The sequence below is a fragment of the Schistocerca serialis genome, chromosome 4 (genome assembly GCF_023864345.2).
Source record: "Schistocerca serialis cubense isolate TAMUIC-IGC-003099 chromosome 4, iqSchSeri2.2, whole genome shotgun sequence".
NCBI lineage: Eukaryota > Metazoa > Arthropoda > Insecta > Orthoptera > Acrididae > Schistocerca > Schistocerca serialis.
The window spans coordinates 899015801-899032416 of NC_064641.1; the positions used below are offsets into that span (position 1 = coordinate 899015801).

General features: G+C 43.8%; 1 protein-coding gene across 1 annotated transcript in view; it reads right to left on the reverse strand.

Moving 5' to 3' along the window:
* LOC126473577 (arylsulfatase J-like) overlaps positions 1–16616 on the reverse strand; it is a 282841-nt gene that overhangs the window by 161555 nt on the left and 104670 nt on the right. Inside the window, exon 2 of the mRNA XM_050100722.1 lies at positions 10359–10387. The gene's annotated coding sequence lies outside the window, so the exon portion shown is untranslated. The remainder of the gene's footprint in view (positions 1–10358; positions 10388–16616) is intronic.

Sequence of the window (16616 nt, forward strand, 5' to 3'; positions counted from 1 at the left end):
CAGCCACTGACAAGGGGAACTTCCCATTCCACACCTCTCAGATTTAATGGTAAGAGGGCCCAGTGCATAGCCCGTCAAAACCGGAACGCAGATCAAGCATAGAAACAGGAAGAAGGAGTAATGAATTGTGAAAAAAAGCAAAAAAAAAGACTGTTAACTTTCGAAGGACAAGAAGTGTAATATAGAGCAGCCTCACTGAGCACTATTGTTGTGGTGAGGTGTTTTTTTCCGATGTTCGCTGTATTAACAGTTGTGTCTGTGTCGGGGTGTAACGTCCATTTGCAACAGCGAGGAGTAAGGAAGAGATCTATAACGACAGTTGATTCTGCACAAATATTCTATTAGCAGCCGAACGGAAGTGGTTGTCGTATGGGAATCGCAAACGTTTGATGACAAGGCGACAAGTCAACTGAATCTTCCACCGAAAAACACGTCTAGTGTGTCTACACGGCATTAGAGACAGTACGTGTGTCATGTGATAGGAATCTCTTATCGACGCACCTAACTTGTACGCCGGGTAGGTGAGTGAGATATGCTTCCTTCCCCGATTTAGGTGTTCGTGTGAATGTAAATGTGATCACTTCCAAGGAAAAGATGAAAAGATAATAGCTTGTCACATAAGCTGCAACAAATAAATGCAATAGTGTCACAATCATACAGTTTCTCTGTGCTCTGTCAAAACTTATGTTTTTACCTTTTTTGAAGTTGCGTTCCGATTTCGAAGTATTGACTCTTGAATTCCTTTGTTGTAACATAGTTCAGACCCATTTAATCGTTGTTTTCATTTCTGTGAGACGTCTTTGTGGTATCTCGCTTGCTCTCACTATTCATCATGTTAACTTGTGACGGTAACGTATTCTTACCACGTGATTCATATTCTGTAACCAGTGTACATTATGACAAATGCCAAGAGTACCGAAAGAGAACAAACATTTCAATGGCCGGACGGACAGTTCGTAATATTGTGAAAAAAAAAATGAAAATATATGGCACGAGAGAGATTTGAACACGTCTCTTCCGCTTCCCACTTCAACAACGTGACCACGTAACCATAACGCCGTGGTAACCTGGCCTCCTTCAATATTGCAGTTGTTAATCAATTGTTCAAAATGACACACTCGCATTATTTATTTTGCCGCCAACCGGTTTCAACCCGCGATGGGGTCATCTTCAGGGCAATTTACGCCATTTGGTCGCTCGCTGGAGTCGTCACCCCGCCTGTGTACGGTTGGTAACTATCTGATAGTTACCAACCGTGCACAGGCAGGGTGACGACTCCATCGAGCGACCAAATGGTGTAAATTTCCCTGAAGATGACCCCATCGCGGGTTGAAACCGGTTGGCGGAAAAATACATAATGTGAGTGTGACTGTCAGTTTGAATAATTGATTATAAGTAAATTAATCGCTGTTTATCTCCATACAACTATGTTGTCTAAAAATTTATGCAGTTGTTAAGCTTGGACCGTTCAGTGTTTCAACTATGCTTTTGTTTCCACAGCTCAGTACACCTTTTCCTGTTTGAATGCTTGTTCTACTTTTAGTTTTTAACAGGCTTTCCACTAGGTCATCTTACCACTAAATCTAAGGGGGGTGCTAGGGAAAGTTTCCCTCGTGAGTCTAGCACCACGTGTAATCCTGATTTGATGTGATGACAATGAGGCACCCTCATTGTGCTGGTGTTTTTTTTTTTTTTTTTTTTTTTTTTTTTTACGTTGAGATACAGAGTCATCGCATGAACCTGTGTTCAGTGTATACCGCCTTTAGCATCTGAAGATGGTCATTGTACGGCCGAAACCGGTTATGACTGCGCCATAAACGTGTGATTGTGTCTAGAAATAAACAAAAAAATAGTGATTAAAATTCTTCTGGGTATCATGCCGCGTCATTGCTAAAAACTAACAACAATAATAAACTAAAACCGACTTTTCGGCCGAATTGCAACGGCCTTCCTCGTGCCCTGAACAATTTTAATTACTATGACACCGGCCGCGTAAGCCTACGTTCTTATAAAACAAAAAAAAATTTACAAAGGAATCAATCACCCACTCCATAGACAAGGTGTCGTTTTTTCCTAAATCATCGGTGGGTCTCATTCTTACTGTCTTAGCGTAAGGGTAAATTTGTTCTATCCTATAACGATGTTATTCCAGTGACATATTTTGGGTGCACGTCTTGGATGTGGCGGTGGTATTTGAAGTCCCATACCACCCTCCGACGTTGGAAGTCCAAGGTAGCAGGTAATATGTATCACAACTACATAGGTGCTAATGTTGGTGGTCGTATGATGGTCGGTACATATCGAGTTGTCGTATCAAGACTGACATTTCATTAGTGGCCGTAACAGGGCTATTGTTAGCCATGTTCTAATCTGAATCCTCAAGGATGGTGAGAGGAACAGGTTGGCGGTGCCAGTGCCGGGAAGTCGTGGTGCCAATGTTTTGTAAGCCAGCGACCGTGTCGCGTAGGGCATCCATTTTGTCGTAGAGACACCTTGCCTTCTCTTGAATGGACGTCTTCTATCATGCTTGATTCCTCGTGGAGGGTAGTTGCCCTCGTGCGGGGGGGGGGGGGGGGGGGGGGGGGAGGGGTAGGGGGCATGCAGGCTCTACCGAAGCACCTTATTGTGCAGGGACTGGAGGTTCTGCATCGGGGAGGCACTAATCGTGGCTCGAGGTGGAGCCATAGGTGGGGGAGGGGGGGGGGGGGGGAGAGGTGGACAACCCTTGCGGTCTAACTGTAAAGGCACACACGGCGTTGACATGACAGCGAGAGCGTACCGAGAACGTTGCGTTTTGAATGAGAGTTGCTCCCAACGCAAAGTCACTAAGCACCAGGTGATACTGAGACCCCGCCGTCTCCAGGATTCGCGAGGCAGGGACGAACGGCGGCCGCTGGGTTACGCCGGTGCGGCCTTGAGCGCCGCTCGGCTGTTACGGAACGAGGCGGTGTCGGTGTCAGATTGCCGCTGCTGTCCCGTTATGTCCATTCTGGCGGGCGCTTGTCGATCGAGAGATTAAGCACCTCGCCCGCTGCCAGCCAATTCCGCAGTCGCGTGTGTCCGGCCCGGTTCGGCCGCCCGCGCCTTGTGTCGTACTGTGCGGAGAATGGAACGGCCGACGCCTTCGACTGCGTTGCATAACGTCCAGTCCCGTCCATTTCCGCGGAACTGCACGTTGACTCACGATTTCTCCATTAGGGTCCGTGGTATTTTGGGAACCGGACGCCTTTCCAATGACATCACTTCCCTTGCGTAATGTGTTCTAGACTCGGAACGAGGAAGTTGTGTTCCATCTAAACCTACACGCATACTTTGCAAACTGCAAAGAACATTAGCGTTTCTTCTCATTCTATTCGTGCCTGGAACGCTAGTAATATGGGAGTTTAAATGTCTCTTTGTCCACTGTAATTGCTCCAGTCTCGCCCTACGGTCCATACGGGAGTGATACACAAAAGGCTGTATTCCTTAATTATTCATCTAATAGTGATTCATGACATTGTAATTCTGTCACAGACACCAAAGGACCTGCAAGAGCAGCTGAATGGAATGGACAGCGTTTCGAAAGGAGGATATAAGATGAACATCAACAAAAGCAAAACGAGCATAATGGAATATAGTTGAATTAAGTCGGGCGATGCTGAGGGAATTAGATTAGGAAATGAGACACTTAAAGTAGTAAAGGAGTTTTGCTATTTGGGGAGCAAAATAACTGATGATGGTCGAGGTAGAGAGGATATAAAATGTAGACTGGGAATGGCAAGGAAAGCATTTCTGAAGAAGAGAAATTTGTTAACATCGAGTATTGATTTAAGTGTCAGGAAGTCGTTTCTGAAAGTGTATGGAGTGTAGCCATGTATGGAAGTGAAACATGGACGATAAATAGTTTAGACAAGAAGAGAATAGAAGCTTTCGAAATGTGGTGCTACAGAAGAATGCTGAAGATTAGGTGGGTAGGTCACATAACTAATGTGGAGGTATTGAATAGAATTGGGAAGGAGTTTGTGGCACAACTTGACTAGAAGAAGGGATCGGTTGGTAGGACATGTTCTGAGGCATCAAGGGATGACAAATTTAGTATTGTAGGGCAGCGTGGAGGGTAAAAATCGTAGAGGGAGACCAAGGGATGAATACAATAAGCAGATTCAGAAGGATGTAGGCTGCAGTAGGTACCGGGAGATGAAGAAGCTTGCACAGGATGGATTAGCACGGAGAGCTGCATCAAACCAGTCTGAGGACTGAAGACCACAGCAACAGCAGTGATTCTTGAAAAATTTGTAAATAGCTTTTTGTGTGATAATTGGCGTCTACCTTTAGACTCCTCTAATTCGAAAGGTGCTGCTTTTCCTTGACACTCTCCCGCGAATCGAACAATTTGTGATCATCTACATCTACATCAACAGCTATACTCCGCAATCCACCTTACGGTATGTGGCGAAGAGGACCGTCTGTATTGTTCCGTGCGTTGAAACTTTCCACAGATTTGTGCCTCTCTGGTGGAATCGCTAGTTGTGTAGAATCTCTTTTCCAAAGATGCTCGTGGTGCGAATGTGGTCCTCGAGGCGGCGTGTGACAGACAGCGACAGGAGTTGAGTTAGCAGCGACATGAGGAAGGTGGCGAGCTGGTGGGAGTCTATGTATGTGCCGGAAAACGACTTCGCCGCAACTGGAGTGATAGCGCGGGCTACTTGTTGTTCAGAGCCGTTGTTTGAAAAGCTGTAATTTGGAAAGGAGCTCCCCTTTTGCACGCAAGAGCGCTTCGGTTGCACAGTACTGGTGTTGCCGGAAGAAGATCAGCGTTTAAAGCAACGGTAGGATGTCTGTGCAGCCGTCACTATACTGTCACAGCGGCCTGGTTGCATTGGCACACGGGGACTGGATAACTCCATGTGAAGATGAGTAACTTTATTATTGAGTACTTGCCCATCTCTGAGTTTTAGTTCTTCGTCTTGCAAAATTGTAATTCAGGCTGCCCTTGTGGGATGCCATTAGCTCTACTATTTCCTGACTGGTCTTTTTCTTTATTTTGTTTTAACTGTTCATCTTAGAAGTTGTCATTGAGTTTGCCCTAAGGGGCCCATTATTTGTATGCATCTGTGGAAGCAGTGGTAATTGATTTATGTTTCAGGTCTTATCACGCCAATTTAATGATGTGTGTAATGATTTTCCAGGAAGTGTGTGCAAGACTGACGTGTGAAGTAAAGTAAGATTGCAAGATTACGGCTCAGTGAACCCACTGAGGTAGCAGCGGATGAATTCTAATGTTGAAGATTTGTTCATGAGCTAAGTGATTACCTTTGGTAATTGAACTGAAGGAGTTTTGCAACTAAACTTACTTTGAAATTCTTCTGTACTACTGTACAGTAAACGAGCAAATTTTAAACTGTGGCACGAAAAAAACTTGTGTGTACAAAACTTGTGATAATGGGATCCCGCTGAAATTTGTGGTTGCGTATTTCAAGAGCTTTTGTTAAATTGGATTTATTAGATTATTATTTTTAAGTCTGAATTGTTGTCAGTTTCTTATTATAAATTTGTTTAAAGGTTACTACATGCAACCTGCTTCCCTGGTGCTTTAAATATGATGCTGGCAACAATCAGAGCAAAATGCCTCGGACCTTTGGAGGTGACGGAGTCCCACCTCTAACTGACAAACCAGGGACTCCTAAGATGCGACTTGGCAAACAAATGGTAATGAGATGGGGAGCTATTAATATCAATGGGGGCTACTCTGGGAAGAAGGTAGAGCTGGCAGAGGCTGCAAGTAAGATGGGGCTGGACGTTTTAGCTGTTAGGACATTCGGGTAAGGGGTGAGAAAGAAGAGGTAGTGGGAGAATACAAGGTCTACCTGTCAGGAGTCAAAGCAGGAATAGCACAATGGGGTGTAGGGCTTTACATCAGGAAAGAAATGGAACCCAGCGTAGTTGCAATAAGGTATGTAAACGAACGACTGATGTGGATAGATTTGACAGTGTCTATCAAGAAAATTAGGATTGTGTCAGTATATTCGCATTCTGAAGGGACAGATCAAGATAAGATGGATAGTTTTTATGAGGCACTCAGTGATGTAGTTGTTAGAGTAAAGGACAAGGACAGTGTTCTGCTCATGGGTGATTTTAACGCCAGGATTGGAAATCGAACAGAAGGGTATGAAAAGGTTATGGGTAAATTTGGAGAGGATATGGAGGCCAACAGGAACGGGAAACAACTCTTGGATTTCTGTGCCAGTATGGGCTTAGTAATCACAAACTCCTTTTTTAAACATAAGAACATTCACCGGTATACTTGGGAAGGCAGGGGAACCAGATCTGTCATTGACTATATAATAACAGATCAGGAACTCAGGAAGGCTGTGAGGGACACACGTGTATTCAGGGGATTCTTTGATGACACTGATCATTATTTAATCTGCAGTGAAATTGGGATTGTGAAGCCGAAAGTGCAGGAGGTCAGGTCCATATGTAGGAGGATAAGAGTGGAGAAACTTCAGGATAAGGAAATCAGGCACAAGTACATAACAGCGATCTCAGAAAGGTACCAGTTAGTTGAGTGTAGTCAATTACAGTAATTGGAAAAGGAATGGACAAGGTACAGGGACACAGTACTAGAAGTGGCTAAAGAATGTCTTGTAACAGTAGTGTGTAAAAGTAGGATGAAGCAAACAGCTTGGTGGAATGATACAGTCAAGGCAGCCTGTAAAAGGAAAAAGAAGGCGTATCAAAAATGGCTACATACCAGAACCCAGGTAGACAGAGAAAGTTATGTTGAAGAAAGAAACAAAGCCAAACAGATAATTGCAGCATCCAAGAAGAAATCGTGGGAAGACGTTGGAAGCAGGTTGGAGACTATGGGTCAAGCTACTGGAAAACCATTCTGGAGTGTAATTAGCAGTCTTCGAAAGGGAGGTAAGAAGGAAATGACAAGTATTTTGGACAGGTCAGGAAAACTGCTGGTGAATCCTGTGGATGCCTTGGGCAGATGGAGGGAATATTTTGGAGAGTTGCTCAATGTAGGTGAAAATGCGATCAGTAATGTTTCAGATTTCGAGGTAGAATGGGATAGGAATGATGATGGAAATAGGATCACATTTGAGGAAGCGGAAAAAATGGTCAATAGATTGCTGTGCAATAAAGCGGCTGGGGTGGATGAAATTAAGTCGGAACTCATCAAATACAGTGGAATGTAAGGTCTTAAATGGCTACACAGGATAACTGAAATGGCCTGGGAGTCGGGACAGGTTCCATCAGACTGGACAAAAGCAGTAATCACACCAATCTTAAAAACATGGAAACAGAAAAGATTGTAACAACTACAGAGGTATCTCTTTAATCAGCGTTGTGGGTAAAATCTTCTCAGGTATTGTTGAAAGGAAAGTGCGAGTATTAGTTGAGGAGCAATTGGATGAAAATCAGTGTGGGTTTAGGCCTCTTAGAGGTTGTCAGGACCAGATCTTTAGCTGACGGCAAATAATGGAGAAGTGTCATGAATGGAACAGGGAAATGTATCTACGCTTTATAGATCTAGAAAAGGCATATGACCGGGTTCCTAGGAGGAAGTTATTGTCTGTTCTACAAGATTATGGAATAGGAGGCTAACTTTTGCAAGCAGTTAAAGGTCTTTACATGGATAGTCAGGCAGCAGTTAGAGTTGACGGTAAATCGAGTTCATGGTTCAGAGTAGTTTCAGGGGTAAGACAAGCAGCCGCAAAGCCTCAATGTGGCTCGAGTCTCACTTTATCTGCCTGGCCTTTTCGCGATGTATACATAGGAGGAACCAAGGTATTTGTCGACTCGGAACATTAACAGTAAACCAGTTCGGTGATGGAGAACGCACCTCGTGCAGCGTTCGCAACTGCAGTTGCTTGATGATCGCTGTGACGCTTTCGTGCTTACTAAATGAACCTGTTCCAAAGGCGCTGCGCATCTGTGTACCTAATCTGTTTCCTCTATCAGTCCTATCTGGTGCGGATACCAGAGCGCCGAGTGATATTCAACTGTTGGGCGAACGAGGGTTTTGTAAGCTACCTCCTCAGTGTGGCGTCTGCTTTACTACGATTGCTTTTATGTGATCATTACACTCCAGAACCATGAATGTGTTAGCTTTCAGTGATTGTTCTGCACTCGTGTAATCATACAATAACTGGTTTTACTTTCTATGTATTCGCAGTACGTTACATTTATTCATCTTGACGATCGATTACCAATCCCTGCACAAAGCGTCGGTCTCCTGCAGGTCTTCCTGCATTTCACTACAATTTCCTAGCGCAGTGACTACTCTGTACACAACAGCGTCATCCGCAAAAAACATCAAGGAATTTCCGAGGTTCTCCACTATGTCATTTATGTACACAGAAGCGCCAAAGAAACTGGTATAGACATGCGCATTCAAATACAGAGATATGTTAACAGGCAGAATACGGCGCTGCGGTCGACAAAGCCTATAGAAGACAATAAGTGTCTGGCGCAGTTGTTGCGTCGGTTACTGCTGCTACAGTGGCAGGTTATCGAGATTTAAGAGAGTTTGTACGTGGTATTATAGTCGGCGCACGAGCGATGGGACACAGCATCTCCGAGATAGCAATGAAGTGGGGATTTTCCCTTAGGGACATTTCACGAGCGGGCCATGAATATTAGGAATCTGGTAAAACATCAAATCTCCGACATCGCTGCAGCTAGTAAAAGATCCTGCAAGGATGGGACTGAAGACAATCGTTCAACGTGACAGAAGTGCAACCCTTCTGCATATTGCACCAGATTTCAATGCTGTGCCATCAGCAAGTGTCAGCGTGAGAACCATTCAACGAAACATCATCGATACGGGCCTTCGGAGCCGAACGCCCACTCTTGTACCCTTGATGACTGCACGACACAAAGCTTTATGCCGCGCCTGGGCCCGCAACACCGACATTGGACTGTCGATCACTGGAAACATGTTGCTGGTTGGATGAGTCTCGTATCAAATTGTATGGAGCCGATGGTCGTGTACGGTTATGGAAACAACCTATTTAATCCATGGACCCTGCATGTCAGTAGGGGACTGCTGAAGCTCGCGCAGACTCTGTAATGATGTGGGACGTGTGCAGTTGGGGGTGTTATGGGACCCCTGATCCGTCTTGATACGACTCTGACAAGTGACACGTACGTTAGCACCCTGTCTGATCACTTGCATCATCCATTCATGTCCATTGTGCATTCCGACGGACTTGGAAAATTCCAGCGGAAAAATGCGACACCCCACACGTCCAGAATTGCTACAGAGTGACTCTAGGAGCACTCTTCTGAGTTTAAATACTTCCGCTGGCTGCTGAACTCCTCAGACATGAACATTATTGAGCTTATCTGGGATGCCTTGAACGTGCTGTTCAGAAAAGATCTCAACCCCCTCGTACTCTTACGGAATTATGAACTGCTCTGCAGGATCCATGGTGCCAGTTTCCTCCATCACTACTTCAGACATTAGTTGAGTCCATGCCACGTCGTGTTGCGGCACTTCTGCGTGTTCGCGGGGGCCCTACACGATATTGCGCAGCTGTACCAGTTTCTTTGGCTCTTCAGTGTATATTGTGGAAAGTAAGGATTCTGTAACACTCTCTTGCGGTACGCCCGAGGTTACTCTTACGTCTGAACATGTTCAGAATGATGTACTGTGTTTTGTTTTCTACAATCTTCAATTCGCTCTCACAGCTCGTCTGGTATGCCGCGCCGCTTTGCTCGTATTTAGTTCATTACGAGGCTGCGCAGAGCTGTGTTGGACGCCTTCCGGAAGTGCAGAAACACAGCATCAAACTGGGCGCCAATATCTTCTGCTTTCTGGATCTCGTGGACGAACTGGGCGTGCTGGGTTTCACACCATCGTTGTTTTTGAAACCCGGGTCGATTGCTGCAGAGGATATTTATGGTCTACAGAAATCTCGTAATATGATAGCGTAAAGAATGCTCTAGTGCCTTACAACAGATCGATGTCAGAGTGTGCGTCTGTTCGACGACCCTCCTTGAAAACGAGAAGGACCTGCTGTTTCTCCCCCTGCAGTTAGCCACCGCTCCGAAGTCCTTCGAAACGTCATCTTACTTGTTTAGTCTTTTGTAATAATGTGGCCTAATACTGAAAAAGGTTTTCTTCAAGTTTGACTCCGGCCGTGTAAGCCTACGAAGCTATAGTCACGAAAATATTGGGTGAATATTTAATTTAGTTCACGGGCAACGTGCTCTTGCCAAAGTAGAACACTCTTCAGTGTTTTGATCACTCTTAATTCCACAGCTATTTCTGTGACAAATAATTTTTAAGCACTGTTATATGCAGTAAATTCATGCTTTACACATGTGCTCGAATGTAATGTTGGAAGTTTGTTGAATGAACTTACCCAAGGGAAGTTGCGCGGTGCGTCAGGCACTGGAACAAAAGAAGGTAACATTTTATTATTAATAATGTGTGATGAATAAACCGCTGAACAGCGTGTTGCTAGAAGTTGATGGTTTCGATGTTTTACGCATGTGTTACTCAAGTAATCTTAAAATGCAAATGTAAGTTAACTTTTTTACGCAGCACTTTTCAATTTGGTCTCATTCTGACATATAGCAATGCATGGTAAACATGCTACACAGAATGCATTCATTAAGTTAAATATTGTCTGATACGTGCTGACTCTGTTTAATTGCTTATGTAAGTGTGCGTGACTGCTGGAGTAAGTGCGCACAGAGTGCTAGCGATAATCTCCCTTCCCCCCCTGCCTCCTCCCAATTATACAGGGTGAGTCACTAACTATTGCCACCTAGAATAATTCCGGAAGTATGATAGTAGCTGAAAAGTTTGTGGGACGAATGTTGCATTGGACAACGGGGACCGTAATATGATGTTGGTTTTTTGTTGCTATGTCGGGTCGCGTCAGAGATATGAAGGTCAACTTTTTTTTTTAATGGGATGCTATAGTTTGGTACTTAATTTCTGTTAGCGGCTATCGAGACGAATCCAGTGATGTGTAACAGTAAGGTGTTTGAAGGTCAACGAAGGTTAAAAAGGTGGCATGAACATCCATTTACAGAAGGTGTTCGAAGTGATGATCATTGATATCAACGCAGTGCTGCAGTATTCGTATCATAGATTGAGTGGTGTTTCTTATCACTTGTCAAAGCACATACTCTGACAATTCTCTCTCGCATATCGTCAGGTGTAGTTGGAAACTCTTTATAAACAATGTCTTTTACGAATCCTCACAAGAAAAAATCCAGAGGCGTCAAGATCGGCGAACGAGCCGGCCACTACACATCTCCTCCGCGTCCAATCAACGATTTGGGAATTGTCTCTGCAACTCATTTTGTTTGTATATCGACTCATGCTTTTGTCAAATGCCATCGAACTTTGGCAGGGGAGCGGCGTCTCCTTGTAGCTAATAGTTGAGACAGAATAATTGTCTGGTGTCACAATAATCCTCTTTACCTGCTGACGGCGCCTTGATGTCCTACTGAAATGAGGCATGTTTCGAGGCTACTCACTTGAGTAGCAGACATTAAGTCTGTTTACTTTTGATGAAGCTGCTCTTTTTGGGCTACTACTGCTCCATTTTAGAGTAATAATTAAAGGTGTTCGCCTTCTACGACCCGATATTAATGTAATAAATACCATGGCTCAATAAGCTCTCGATATTTTGCTCTCCATTTCGTGTAGGAACATATACTGGCGAAAAGAATTGTCTCGCCAATCACCATAACCTCTCAGCACTGCATGCTGAGTGTAGCCAGCGAACTTCATAGCGACAACCACGTGCATGTTAACCTTGCTGAGTTCTCTCACAAGCAGGGCATAAACAAATCGGAGATGCCACGACGCTGGGTCCGCCAAGCAAGCGCCTCGCGTGCTAATGGACGAATATTTCGTTGAATCTGGACAGTGAGCGGTCCGTCTGCGACCAGGGAACCTGTTTAATTGAGAATCTGCATTTTAAGTGACGCTGTCCTGTAAAACTGTGGAGAAATAAGGCTAACAACGGCAGAAAATTTGTCGACATCTGTCTTAATTATGCAGAAACTCACAATGATGCTTCTTCAGACAGTAATGAGGACGCTAAACAAAATTTACTGTTCCAGTGCTTCATTCAGAATAGTATGCCTAAATATGTTGTTTAGAAAGCTAATTCGTTGACTGAATGCAGCCATGTTCTACCAATCATTTCAAATGAATGAATAATGAGTTATAATTTTTCGTCGTAGTTGCGATTTTATGTAGGCTGTTGGCGGTTTGTTTGGTTGTTTACACATCTAGTTCCGTACGACCGAACTGAAGAGCAAATCTCCAAGTCATGGAACGTGTCAGTACATGAAATTACAAGATAAAAGTAGTAACAGATAAAATAAAATGTCTATAAACCCAAAAAAAGTCAAGGCATAAGTTTCAGTTGACGCAGTCAACAATAGAACATAAGATTCAGCCTAATTTTTGATGGAACTCCTCAACAGAATAGAAGGAGTGACCCACGTGAGCCGGCCGCGTTGGCCGAGCGGTTCTAGGCGCTTCAGTCCGGAACCGCGCTGCTGCTACGGTCGCAGGTTTGAATCCTGCCTCGGGCATTGTTGTGTGTGATGCCCTTAGGTTAGTTAGGTTTAATTAATTCTAAGTCTAGGGGACTGATGACCTCAGATGTTAAGTTCCATAGTGCTTAGAGCCCTTTGAACCATTTTGACCCACGAGGAAACTCTTCAGATTCGATTTGAAAGCTCGTCGATTACTGCTAAGATCTTTGATTTCTTGTGGTAGCTTATTGAAAATGGATGCAGCAGTAGACTGAACACATTTCTGCACGAGAGTTAAGGAAATGCGATCCGAATGCAGATTAACTGAGTGAAAGCTACTAATTCTCGGGAATAAACTGATTTGTTAACAAGAAACGAAAGCAAAAATTATATGTACATATTGAGAGGCCAATGTCAAAATACCCAGACTCGTGACCAGGGGTCGACAAGAGGTTCGCGAGCTTACACGACTTATTGCCCGAATTGCCCATTTCTGAGCCAAAAATATCCTTTTACAATGGGAAGAGTTACCCGAAAATATAACACCATACGACATAGGCGAATGAACATAAGCGAAGTAGACAGCATTAAGTCTTCGAACAAGATCCTGAACGTGGGCTTTCCACGACAGTTTGCTATCTATCTCAACACCTAGAAATTTGAACTGTTCAATTTCACTAATCATATGCCCATTCTGTGAAATTAAAAATCTGGTTTTATTGAATAGTGCGTTAGAAACCGTAAAAATTGAGTCTTACTGTGATTTAGCGTTAGTCTATTTTCTACAAGCCATGAACTTACGTCATGAACTGCACTATTTGAAACAGAGTCAATGTTGCACACAACATCCTTTACTGCCAAGCTAGTGACACCAGCAAACAGAAATATTTTAGAATTACCCATAATAGTAGAGGGCATATCGTTTATATAAAAAAGGAACAGGAGTGGCCTCAACACTGATCCCTGGGACACACCCCATTTGACTGTACCCCACTCAGACACCACATCACAGACATTCTCAACACTGTGAGTAATGACCTTTTGCTGTCTGTTGTTAAAGTAAGAGGTGAACCAATTGTGAGTCGATATGACCATAGTAAGTAATAAAAAATGACTAATTTAAAAAATACAAGCTGTCTCACTGTTTGATTCAGTATGCAAAATCATTTGCAAAATGAACTCTAGGCACAAAATGGAGAGATTTGAAGATGATAATCGCCTATATTAAATCGTAGCTGTGACGGAAAGTTGTAGCTAATTAACTGTTTAGTTCAAACAGTTGCTGGGTGTCTCCACAAACATTAGGTCTGTCCTTATAAATAAATAAATCGCAATATTGTGTAAGATTTGTTGTTGGCACATGAGAGGGAGATTAAATGTTTCATCGCATAAAAGATAAATATTTTTCGGCGACTGTGTATACTGTATATACTTATACCTCGTCAGAAAAAAGTGAAAATGCGATTCACAATGTACAAAATTGAAGGGAAGTCAATTTTTTTACTTAAATCGTAAGTACAAGTCACTTTATGTTGCTACGCAGGGAGGTCCATTTGTGCTACCGTTATTATGGGACAAATTGATGGAACTCAGTGTTTAGAGTGTTTATTGTCGAAAAGAACATTAGCGTTTAACGTCCCATAGGTAATTTCTGCAAATGATGTGCAGGAATACATGGCTGTTGTCATTGAACTCAAAATCTTCCTTTATTTGTCCGCTTCGTATTCCTCTTCGAACTGCAATCAAACGAGAGCATGAGGTGAGATGTACTGAAGGCGAGTGGCTGACTACTTTGTGTTGGGAAAGCTATGGCGACGTGTAGCGTACCTGTAAAAGAGACGGTGTACATAACGCTGGTGTGAGCCATTCCTGAAAACTACTCGAGTGTTTGGAATTCCAAGCAGGTCGGATTAAAGAAAGACATCGAAACAGTTTAGAATAGTGCTGCTAGAATGCTCGGACAGTACGATAGAGATGCCGAAATTCTTATGTTTATAGAGGCATCAGAAGTTACCACCACAGCCGTATCTTGAAAATGTCTTTATTCTATCACATGACTAGTTTCGGCGGCACATTACCGCCATTTTCAAGCCCTCCACCGCCAAAAGAGTATTTCGGCATTTACTGTGAGGTCCCTGTTACTAACGCACATTGGCTGGTTTGCATCAGGAACTGCAGTGCGGTGTCTGAGTGGGGTACAGTCAAATGGGGGGTGCCCCAGGGATCAGTGTTGGGGCCACTCCTGTTCCTTTTTTATATAAATGATATGCCCTTTACTATTACGGGAAATTCTACAACATGAAGATGGTGGTAACGTGCCATCGAAACTAGTCGTGTGACCGACTAAAGACAGTCTCAAGATATAGTTGTGTAGATACTTTTTCTCATGCACTCTTCAAGAGGTTTTAAGAACAGGATTTTCAAGAGACGGAAGGACGAGCTCGTTTACCTCCAATGCTCATCTCGAGAAGGTACCCAAAGGAGAAACCGTGCGACCTTAGGGCTCGTACAGAGGTAAATAAATGTAAATGTCGTGAGACCAGGGCCTCCCGTCGGGTAGACATTCTGTTGCGCTGACCGCTCAGCTACCAGGGGCGGACCGTACAGAGATGTACAAGAAGTAATAATTATCTCTCTCCATTTGTTAGTGGAACAGGGAAGGTAATGAGGCCACGAGGTGTGAACACAGCTGTGGCGCCAGTCATTGGCGTGAACGGTTTCTGGCTGACCCAATGACAGCGTATTCCAGAGGTGCTCTTCTCGAAGAAGCCATGGCTGGACTAGCAAGATTTCTTTACCGCCCCGCCACCCTTTTTGAGGAGGAAGATTATCAAACGGACAGCGCAACCGTGGAAGCGGACGATGCCGCAAAATTGCCAGTCCCAGAATTACAAGTAATTAGCGCAGTATGGGATCTGGTTTACTAAGGAAATGCAAAAAAAAAAAAAAAAAAAAAAAAATGAAAAGATAATGACTCCTATTAAAGAGAGATTCTTCTTCTGCAACAAGGGGAAGAGGCCACGCTTGTGGTGAAGGATTTAGCGATCTTCTATTGTCAATTCCAAATGGAGCAGCTGAGTGCAATAAAGATGCCAGCCTGGCAAAAAGACGTGGAGCGGAGGTGCGAATAGCGTTATATGTTGAGTGATTACTGTGAAGGTCACGCAGATGCTGCATAGTCGTGTAAGACAGTATTATCAGCACTTAACAGAGCTTAAAAGGGGATAATTGTGGGTGTCTATTTGGCCTGCTGATCGACTCATGGAATATTCAGATTTGTGGGGGCCGGTGCTGGTCTGCATGGGAGTGTGAGAGCTCAGTCAAATTCGTCTTGCAGTATAGTATCTCCCATCTCACGTTTACCTACTGCTTCTTCTCATTGCATAGTATTGTCCACCCCGATAACTGAGTGGTTTGCCGACACAGTAACTCAGCGTGTTCGGTCAGTGGGTTAGCTGCCCTCTGTAATAAAAAAACTGAGTTAATGGATCAACGACGAACTGAAACGGGTGTCTTCTGACGTCTGCACCGAGCAGATGCAACGAACAAAAACGAACAAAATGAGACCAGAAAAAAAGTGGTCAGCGTGACGGATTGCCGTCCTACGGGCTCAGGTTCGATTCCCGGCTGGGTCGACTGTAATGACCTGCACCAAGGCGGCCGGACCTGCCCCGTAAGGGTCCGCACGGCCAATGACGCCAAACGCTCATTTCCATTGCATAATATTGTCTTCATGTTTGTTCCATTTATATATAGCCTCTATATATTCCTTCCGCATTTCAGCTTTTCCTTCTTTACTTAGGACAGGCTTGCTTCCTGCTTAGTATGTTTATATCAACGTATGTATACCTTTTGTTTTTCAAAAATGGTTTCGCTTTGTTGAAAGCGAGAACTCCATTGATACTTGCTGCCGATGATCTTCTTAAGCTTATTTCAGGAGCTATGTTTTTGAAACGATTTAACCCTCTTTCCCAGCCGTTATGGTAATTTTATTGACATTTTGCTTCAGGCCTAGTTTTTCGGGAAGGTGACGTGCATTTCGCCCCAAGAAAACCAGGCAAATTCCATGGAATAATGTTGCGTCTGTAGGCACATAGTTGACTAATTCTTGTTCT